The sequence below is a fragment of the Canis lupus genome, chromosome X (assembly GCF_011100685.1).
Source record: "Canis lupus familiaris isolate Mischka breed German Shepherd chromosome X, alternate assembly UU_Cfam_GSD_1.0, whole genome shotgun sequence".
NCBI classification, from domain to species: domain Eukaryota; kingdom Metazoa; phylum Chordata; class Mammalia; order Carnivora; family Canidae; genus Canis; species Canis lupus.
In genome coordinates this window covers 79,896,667-79,906,684 of record NC_049260.1, presented here as the reverse complement: position 1 = coordinate 79,906,684, position 10,018 = coordinate 79,896,667, and the positions used below count along the sequence as shown (strand labels likewise).

Sequence of the window (10,018 nt, the reverse complement as noted above, 5' to 3'; positions counted from 1 at the left end):
AAAGTTCTTCCAAAAACTTATTTAAAAATAGAATTTACGGTTTAAAAATTGATCCAATTCTACGGCTTGTCAAAGGGAATGAGCCATAATTAGTTTTTTTGGAAGAAAGTGCCTGAATTCAGCTTCTGGCTTCCTTCTAGCCATCAAGCAGGTACAGTAAATTGAGTATTACATAGGAATAAGAGCACATCTAAAACTGGTCTTAGAAAATATTTTCCTAGACTATAAAAATACTAAATGGAATACAAAAATTTCAGCATATACAGCAAACAGACTACAGCAGACAAATATTTAAAACATACCAAAAACTATCTTCTACTGTAATCATCATGAACATCAAATATTATTCTAGTAATTTTTCTATGATTCATTCTGATTCAATGTTTATTTCCCCTTAAGGTTTGTTCTAACACCAGATACAGACCAAATTCGGTGTTTCTCGCAGAAGTTACTGGAGGCACCACTGAGTAATTCTTTGTATTCACCTGGTTCTCAAAGTGCTGAAAGTACAAATGTAGTAGGGCCTGTTTTTTGAGATCAGGGGTCAGCAAACTTAGGCCCTGTGAACACAGCCACACTTATTTGTTTACATGTTGTCTATGGTTGCTTTCACCTTACAAGAGCAGAGTTGAATAGTTACGACTGTCTGTGGCCTTTGGGTCCCCAGAGTCTAAAATCTTTATGGCCTTGTACAGAAAAAAATTTGCCAACCCCTATTTTAGATAAATAATTTCAGGAAATGTTTCACTGAACAGGGACAAGGTAAAATTGCCCCAGATGAAGAAAATTTTAGCTGAAGTTTGCTGGTTCCATCATAGAGTACCATGGCAGATTGAAATCATACACACGTGGATTGGCAATTTTCGGTATCGAAATACTATTCTGGTATCGTAAACAAAGTCTGGCTGTGATAAAAGTACCTTCCTCTCTCTGTGAACTGGCCATTATGTACCAAGTAACTCAGTACCCAATTATAGCAACGTACTTACTGTTCAACCCAAACATCTACGTGGCTCAAACATGATTTCTAGCCTTTATCGCTCAGTAATCTTATACCCTTGGCAACGGACAGAACTAGAAGCAGACCCTTCCTGTCCCTCTGTATTGGCATAGATTCTATAAGCACTGCACTGCATACTTTTTAGAATCCTTCCCTGTGACACACATCATAATAATTAGTACTACTGCTGCTCCCCAGGGCCACAAACATGTCCCTCCTGACAAAGCGGACTAAGTTTTCGAGGGGGCACATAGGCTTGGAAGAATGCTTGTGGTGATCCTGGCAAAAAGAGGTGTGGAATGTGACATCGACACCATTATAAAGAATCCGGACAGAATGCTCACTGGGCTTTTCTCTGTCTTGCCAGAGCTCAAAGATCAACCTGGCTGCAAACCTTGGGAATCGGGCTTCCATAAGGCCTAGGGCACTGAGAACTGGTGACAGGGTGATATCATGCGCAGAGTAGAGGGCAAAGACTTCCTCTTTCCTGCCTTCTGCGGTGCGCTGCATCCGGCTGATGGTCTGGTTCAGGATGGGATGAGCGCCCAGAAGTGCGTAGCCCAGATACAGTTTCTTCTCCTGCCTCTCTTTCTCGTCCTCTATCTGATGCGTCTTGATCACCTTGAAGTGCTCCGTGTCAATGCAGCCATTCCTAGTGCAAAGGAAGCTGATGTTGTGGCAAAAGTGGCAGAGCGTGGTGTCTGTGGGGTTGGCAGCTCGAAGCTGCTTGGTGGGCACGTCCACGGTCCTGGCCATGTCCTGGTAGGTCCTCTCCAGCTGGCTGTTTTTCAAACGTAAGAGGTATTGCCGACGCTGCTCCTTTTCTAGATACTGGTTTCTCACTGGACAGTAGCAGTTTCTGGAGCAGAACAGGGCACTTGGCTGGTGCCTGAAATGAATCTTCTTCCAGTCAAAATCTGGGAGGAAGCCATAAAGCAAGGCTAGCCCACTTTGTAGTGTCCGGCTTTTCCCCGTGGTCTCCAAGTAAAGCTGGTCTGTCGACCAGTCATTCGGCAGGAGTTTGTGTTTTTTTAGGTAGGTGTCCCTCAGTAGCTGGCCATTCTGCAAATGCTGCATGACTCGTGTCTGCATGAGCTCTTCCATCTCACACAGTGGGTGATTGAGTTAAAGAGGCAGGGAGTGTAGAGGGCTTTCGAAAGAGGCTCCGGATCCTTTTGACATGTGACTAACAAAAGCTTCCAGTTTAGGGTGATAATGGTTTCCTGTTGGCCACCAGAGTGCAGTCAATTTTTGGTCGCTTTGTTTTGGGAATGACATACAGCGGGTATTGTCCCCGTGTCGAATGAACACATGCACTGAGATCAGCTTAAAATGATGCGGAGCGTGACCTTCCATGCTGCGCTCAGCCACACTGGGAATGTCGCAGTACAAAAGAGCTTCGTAAACGGGGTCCATCACGGGGGGCTTGGTCACTGGGTCAGGCATGATTCTCTTTCAACTCTTGCTACTCACTCCATTCTTAGCTGTGGACACTGGGGTCAGGTGGAAGAATTGCAGGCTGAGGCTGATGAAGGCCAGCAGCGTAGCCAGGGCCAGCAGCAGCAAGAAGCGATTGCAGAAAAGCATTATTATTTGTTCTATTTTCTCTTCATGGTTTCTTTTTTTTTAAATATTTATTTATTTATTTATGAGAGAGAGAGAGAGAGAGAGAGAGAGAAGGGCAGAGGAGGAGGGAGAAGCAGGCTCCACGCCGGGAGCCCGACGCGGGACTCGATCCCAGGACTCCAGGATCACGCCCTGGGCCAAAGGCAGGCGCTAAACCGCTGAGCCACCCAGGGATCCCCCTCTTCATGGTTTCACCTCCAATCGGAAACCAATCCTTGTAAGTGTGGGAAATGCCACGTTTGGTGACTCTGGTCTCAGGGTCCCCTTTAAAGTGTACAGAATTTAGGGTTTTAAACATGACCACAACGGCCTGGAGGCTGCGGGGTCGGGGATCCCGGGAGCTGGAGCTCCCCCTCTACTCCTTTAATAGTAGAATGATTGATTTTATTTTGCCACATGGTCACCTAGAATAAAGACTTCATTTCCTGGATTCTTTTGATCTGGATGTGGCCATGACATAAAGTTCTGACCAAATGGATCAGACTGGAGAACAAGGAACTGGCAGGAACAAGGGACAATCTTCAGCTAACTGCCAGCAAAGAACCAAATCCTGCCAAGTAACATACATGTAATCTTGGAAGTGGATTTGTCCCCAGACAAGTCTTCACATAGAACACAAGCTTAACCAACACCTTGAGCGTAGACTTATAACCAAGCCATGCCCAGATTTCTGAACTACAGAACTGTGAGTTGTTTTATAGCTGCTAAACACTGGACTAAGTTATTATAGGTAATTGATACAGTGATAAATGTAAGAGTGGAATGTGGAAAAGAGTGGAATTCCAGAAAGTGTTCTTAAATACAGAGAGTGTGCCCTTCTTCTGCTCCTTCTTCTTGATAACTAGAATAAGGATATATTGGCTGAAACCCTAGCAGCTATTTTGAACCATAAAGTGATAATAGAGCAAAGCAACAAGTAAAAGGGAATGTGGATTCCTGAGAGTATCATGTATAATGCTACTCTGGATCACTTGCACTTTCTTATACAACAGACAGATCAATGTCAGCTTTTTGTTTACTTTATTTATTTTTTGTTCATTTTTGTTTATTTTGATTTTTCTGTCACATAAAGACAAAGCTAGTCCTAACGAATGATTGTGTCTGACACTACTCTTAATATCTGATAAATATTTAAGAAATACTAGAGTTTTTTTCTGTGCATCAGAAAAAATAAAATTCTTAGGACAAAATTTAACCAAGAAGATGAAAGACCTGTACACTGAAAACTATAAGGCATTAATGAAAGAAACTGAAGATGCAAATACATGGAAAGATATCTCATGCTCATGGATTAGAAGATTTAATATTATTAAAACGTCCATACTACCCAAAGCAATCTACAGATTCTGTACAATCCTTACAATCATAAGATTTGTATAGAACCACCAAAAACTCCGTATAACTAAAGCAATCTTGAGAGAGAACAAAGCTGGAAGTATCACACTACCAAATCACACTACTGCCATACTATCAAATTTCAAACCACACTACAAAGCTTTAGCTATTGTCATAAAAACAGACACGATGGATAAATTAAAAAGAATAGGGAGCCCAGAAATAAACCCATGCATATACAATTAATTTATGACAAAGGAGTAACAAACATACAATGAGAAAAAGACAGTCTTTTCAATAAATGGTGTTGGGAAAACTGAACAACCATATACAAAAGAACAGGACTACTATCTTACAAAAAAATTAACTCAAAATGGTTTGAAGACTTGAATATAAGACCTTACACCATAAAAAACCTAGAAGAAAACATATCTTGGGAATAATTTTTTGGATCTAACACCAAAAGCAAAGGGAAAAAAAGGAAAACTATAATGGAACTACATCAAACTAAAAAGTTTCTTCACAGTGAAACAAGCCAGCAACAAAATAAAAAAGTAACCTGCTAAATGGGAGAAAATATTTGCAAATTATATATCTGATAATGTATGATACCCAAAAAAATATGAAGAACTTATTCAACTCAATAGTAAAAACAAAACACACACATCTCAATTCAAAAATGGGCAGAATAGAATGTGAAGGTGGTCTGACTGCAACATCTGTCCTCACTTTGACTTCCAGGGTTGATTTGGCTGATCTAGCTGGCTAGGCAGATGTCCCCTTCCTTACTCACCACTCCACGTGTGTCTCTCCCAAAGCTGCACACTTGGACAAAGAGGATGACTTTCCTTGATTAAAGGAGGATCATTATTCCGTCAAGGGTATACGAGGAGCTGCATTTTCTGTTAGAACCTCCAAATGAGTTCTTAAAATTGGGCAGAATATTTGAATAGCCATCTTTCCAAAAAAGACTCTCAGAGGAACAACAAGTATATGAAAAGATGATAATTACTAATTATAAGGGGAATGCAAATCACAACAGTGAGATATCACCTCACACCCGTTAGAATGGCTATTGTCAGAAGGACAAGAACTAGCAAGTGTTGGCAAGGGTGTGGGGAAAAAGAATGCTTGAGCATTGATGGTGGAAATATAAATTGGTGCAGCCACTATGGAAAACAGTATGGATGTTCTTCCAAATATTAAGAAGAGAACTACTATATTATCCAGCAATTCCAATTCTGGGTATTTGAAAATGAAAACACTAACTCAAGAAGATATAGTGCACCCCTATGTTTATTGCAGTATTATTTATAGTAGCTAAGATATGGAAATAATATAAATGTCCATTGATAGATAAATAGATAAGGAAAATATGGGATAACAAAAGATAAGATACCTAGGAATAAACTTAATCAAATAGGTGAAGACCTCTACTCTGAAAGCTATGAAACACTAAAGAAACTGAAGGCAACACAAAAAATGTAAAGACATTCCATGCTCATCGATTGGAATAAAAATATTGTTAAAATGTCTATACCACACAAAGCAACATGTGCATTTAATGCAATCTCTATCAAAATTCCTATAGCATTTTTTTTACAGAACTAGAACAATCCTAAAATTTATGTGTGGAGGTATCACAATTGTGGACTTCATGTTATATTATAAAACTGTGGTAAAGATCAATAGAACAGACTAGAAATTCCATAAATAAACCCTCAATTATATGATCAATTAATCTTCAACAAAGTAGGAAAGAATATACAATGGAAAAAAGACAGTCTCTTCAATAAATGGTGTTGAGAAACTGGTCAGCTACATGCAAAAGAATGAAACTGGACTACTTTCATATATAATACAGAAAAATAAACTCAAAATGGTTTAAATACCTTAATGTGAGACATGAGACCATAAAAATCGTAGAAGAGAGCAGTCCGTAATGTCTTCAACATCACCAGTAGCAATATTTTCTAGATATTCCAAGGCAAGGGATTTAAATAAAAGGAAAAATAAAAAATAATAAACTGTTGGGACTATATCAATATAAGAAGCTTTCTGTAAATATATATATATATATATATATAATATTATATATATTAGAGTTTTTGTATTCTTTGGGTAAATACGCAGTAGTGCAATTTCTGGATCATAAGGTAGATAAATTTTCAACTTTTTGAGGAACCTCCATACTGTCTTCACAGTGGCTTAAGTATGATGCAGATTAAGCAGTGCACTTGTCATGATGAGCACAGAGTATATGGAAGTGTTGAGAACACTCATTCAAAGGGATATATGCACTCCTGTGTTTATTGCATTGTTATTCACAATAGCCAAATTTTGGAAGCAACCCAAGTGGCCATCAATAGATGAATGGACAAAGTAGATATGGTACACACACACTCACACACACACTGGAGTATTATTCACCATAAAAAGAATGAAATCTTGTTATCTACAACAACATGGGTGGAGCCAGAGAGTATAATACTAAGTAAATCAGTCAGAGAAAGATCAGTACTATATGATTTCACTTCCATATGGAATTTAAGAAAAAAAACTAGCAAAAGAAAGAGAGACAGACAGAGAGAGAGAGAGAAAGAGAGAGAGAGAGGGAGAGAGAGAAAGAGAGAAACCAAGAAACAGAGTCTTAACTATGGAGAATAAACTGATGGATACCAGGGGGAAGGGGATGGTGGGGATGAGTGAAATAAGTGACGGGGATTAAGGAGTGCATTTGTCATGATGAACACTGGGTGATGTTTGGAAGTGTTGAATCACTATATCACACACCTGAAACTAATACAGCACTGTATGTTAACTCTATTGAAATTTTTAAAATGTGGCATATATACACAATGGAATGTTATTCAGCCATAAGAAATGAAATCTTGCCATTTGCAGCAACATGAATGGACCTTGAGGGCATTATGCTAAGTGAAGTAAGACAGACAAAGAGAAATGCCATGTCGTTTCACTTTTATGTGGAATCTGAGTACAAATTTAAAAAAAGCTTAGTTTATAATTTGTTCACTAGTTGACCATTAGTGGTATCATTAGCAAATTATACAATATATGTATTTAAGGACAAAATGGTGCTCAACATTTGGTCCCTCTTATGGATCTTATGCTGCTTTTGGCTGTGGGGCTGAACTGTGGGGATAATTAATTTTGGCAAATGTTTGCTGGCTTAGTTTTCTGGAAGTAAGAAATTTTCATATAATCTGGTCCCAGGTTCATATTAATTTCTCTATGCTGCTCATCCAGCTGCTTTGGCTTGCCAGAGACTTCTCAATGCTAGAATTTTCATACAAAGCTCTTTGCTCTCCACCCCACCCAAGCAGCTTTGTTCCCTCAGGGGTGTGATCAGATTTGAAATCACTGGAAAATTATTGTAGCTCTAATTGACAATAAAGAAATCCTGAGCTGGCCCCAGGGTTTAACAGGCTCAGATATTTTATAAAAATGAGATTTTGACAGAGCAAATAGCATCTATAGGCTTTAATGTTAATGAAGAAATATATTTTTCATAGAGGATAAAGATGTCCTAACTTGTCATCATGAAATATGAGTGTGGTTTTCTTTCCTTTTCTAGTTGTGTTACTACATCTGGTTGTACACTTTATCAACTCACCTTTTGACTATTTGGATTTTTTTTGACTATTTTGACTATCTATATGTGGAATATATATCTATGTATATCTATATTTATATCAATTTCTCTCTCTATATATATATATATCAATATCTATCTAGCTATCTACCTATACATCCAGAATGAGGTTAACATACTTTTTCTAAAAAGCATGATATTTATGACTTATTGATGATCATGGTTTTAACTGATGGTGCTGTATACAGATTTCAATGTTCTACATGAGGTCAAGCAAAGTTTCCACTACTTAATGAGATAGTCTGCCAAAGTGGACTTACAATGGATCATCTCTCCTTATCTTATATTGTTGTAAATTATATCTTATTTATACTCACTAGGATGGCCATTATTTAAAAAAGAAAGTATTTTTTTTTCTTAAAGACTTTATTTATTTATGATAGTCACAGAGAGAGAGAGAGAGGCAGAGACACAGGCAGAGGGAGAAGCAGGCTCCATGCACCGGGAGCCTGACGTGGGATTCGATCCTGCGTCTCCAGGATCGCGCCCTGGGCCAAAGGCAGGCGCCAAACCGCTGCGCCACCCAGGGATCCCAAAAAGAAAGTATTTTTTAAAAAACAGAAAATATAAGATGTTGGTAAGGATGTGAAGAAATTGGAACTCTCATATATTGCTGGTAGGAATGTAAAGCAACGTCGTTGTAGAAAACAGATTAGATGTTCCTCAAAGAGTTATTCATAGAATTACCATATGACCTAGCAATTTCAAAAGTTATATACTCCTAGGTATATATCTAAAAGAATTGAAAAAAAGGTGTTCAAAAATGTCCGGTACATAAATGTGCATAACAGCACTGTTCACAATAACCCAAAGGTGGAAAAAACCCAAATGCCAATCAACTGATGAGTGGATAAACAAATGTAGCATATCCATATAATGGAATATTATTCAGCCATAAAAAGTGAAGTACTGACACACAACATTGATGTATCTCAAAAATGTGATATGAAGTGAAATATGCTAGACACAAAAGATCACATATTGAATTATTTGATTTTTTATGAAATATTCAGAATTGTCAAATGCATACAGACTGGAAGAAGACTGCTTCCTGATCTGCTCGTTGCCAAGGACTGGGGAGAGGAGAAAGAAGGAGTGACTGCTTAATGGGTACAGTGTTTTCTTTTGGTATGATGAGAATGTTTTGAAACTAGATAGAGATGTTGGTCACATAGAATTCTAAATATACTAAATGACAACGAATTGTACATTTTAAGCAGTTAATTTTAAGTTACATGTATTTCACTCTTTAAAAATGTAAAAAGAAAGTTCTATTATTGGTTTTTCAAGGAACTCTACTGACTTCTTTAAAAGGAGGTAGGCAGTTACCATTCATGTTGGTTTTGTGGAAATGTGCATTTCTATAGTGAAGTAACAGTTTGCACTCTAACATGAATTGGGTTTAGAGGCAGAAGATACAGCAAAAAACTTCATTGAAGTGTAGATATTTATTTTTATAAAGCAGTTTTAGCCATTTGTCAGCCCTATTTTCAGGTTAAAAGTCTTCTTAAATTCACCTGGATTCATCTAATTCCTAATTATAAATTTTATGGATGTCATAGATTACAACCATTGAAAATCAATGGATCTAATTGAAATACTAACTTAATTTTGTTTACCTTGTCACATGTTATGGCCCAATATCAATACTCTGCTCTTCTCCAGGCACACATATTATTTCCCCTCTTGATCTCTAGGCTTTGCTATACTTTTTCCTTGGTATGTCCTTCTTCCATTTGGTCACCTAGCAAACTTCTACTCTTCTTTCAAGACTTAATTCAAAGTGTTATTTCCTCAAGAAGACTTAGTTTCTCCTTCCTTTGTTCCATCTAATATCTTGTACATACTCCTATTAATGCACTTAGGATACTTAATTATAATTATATGCTTGTATTTCTATTTTCTCTGCTGGCTTAAGAACAAAAACTATCTATTCTGCTTTCTGCCTTAAAAGTACAGGGCCTGTGAGAACACATAAAGGTATGTTGAGACACTTAATTATACAAAAGACAGTATAATGTTGGTTTTCTTGGAGGCATGTGAAAAGACCCTTAGAAATCTGGTGATATCTGAGCATGATTTCAACTCCATAGAATTCCTTTTGAGAATTTTATCCCTAGGGAATCCTGTCTCAAAGCCTCAATCATCTATCTCCTCTCAAGATATAATGTCTGCTGTTTTGTTCCCAGTTTCTCCAGTTGAGAAAGGTTCCTGATTATTTGTGCTGGCAAGAGTATTTCCTGTAGATGCTCTTAATGTAAAATACAGCGTTCTGAGATCATGGGATCTACACTGAAGAACTTTTTTCTACTTGTATCTGCTGCCATGGCTCAATTGTTCTGAAGACTTGGACACTTTTTAGTGACCTGATTTTCTCTAAAAAA

General features: G+C 37.8%; 1 pseudogene; it reads right to left on the bottom strand.

Annotated features, from left to right (window-relative positions):
• Positions 1–1,141: 1,141 nt before the first annotated feature.
• LOC610183 lies at positions 1,142–2,597 on the bottom strand (annotated as a pseudogene).
• Positions 2,598–10,018: the final 7,421 nt, after the last annotated feature.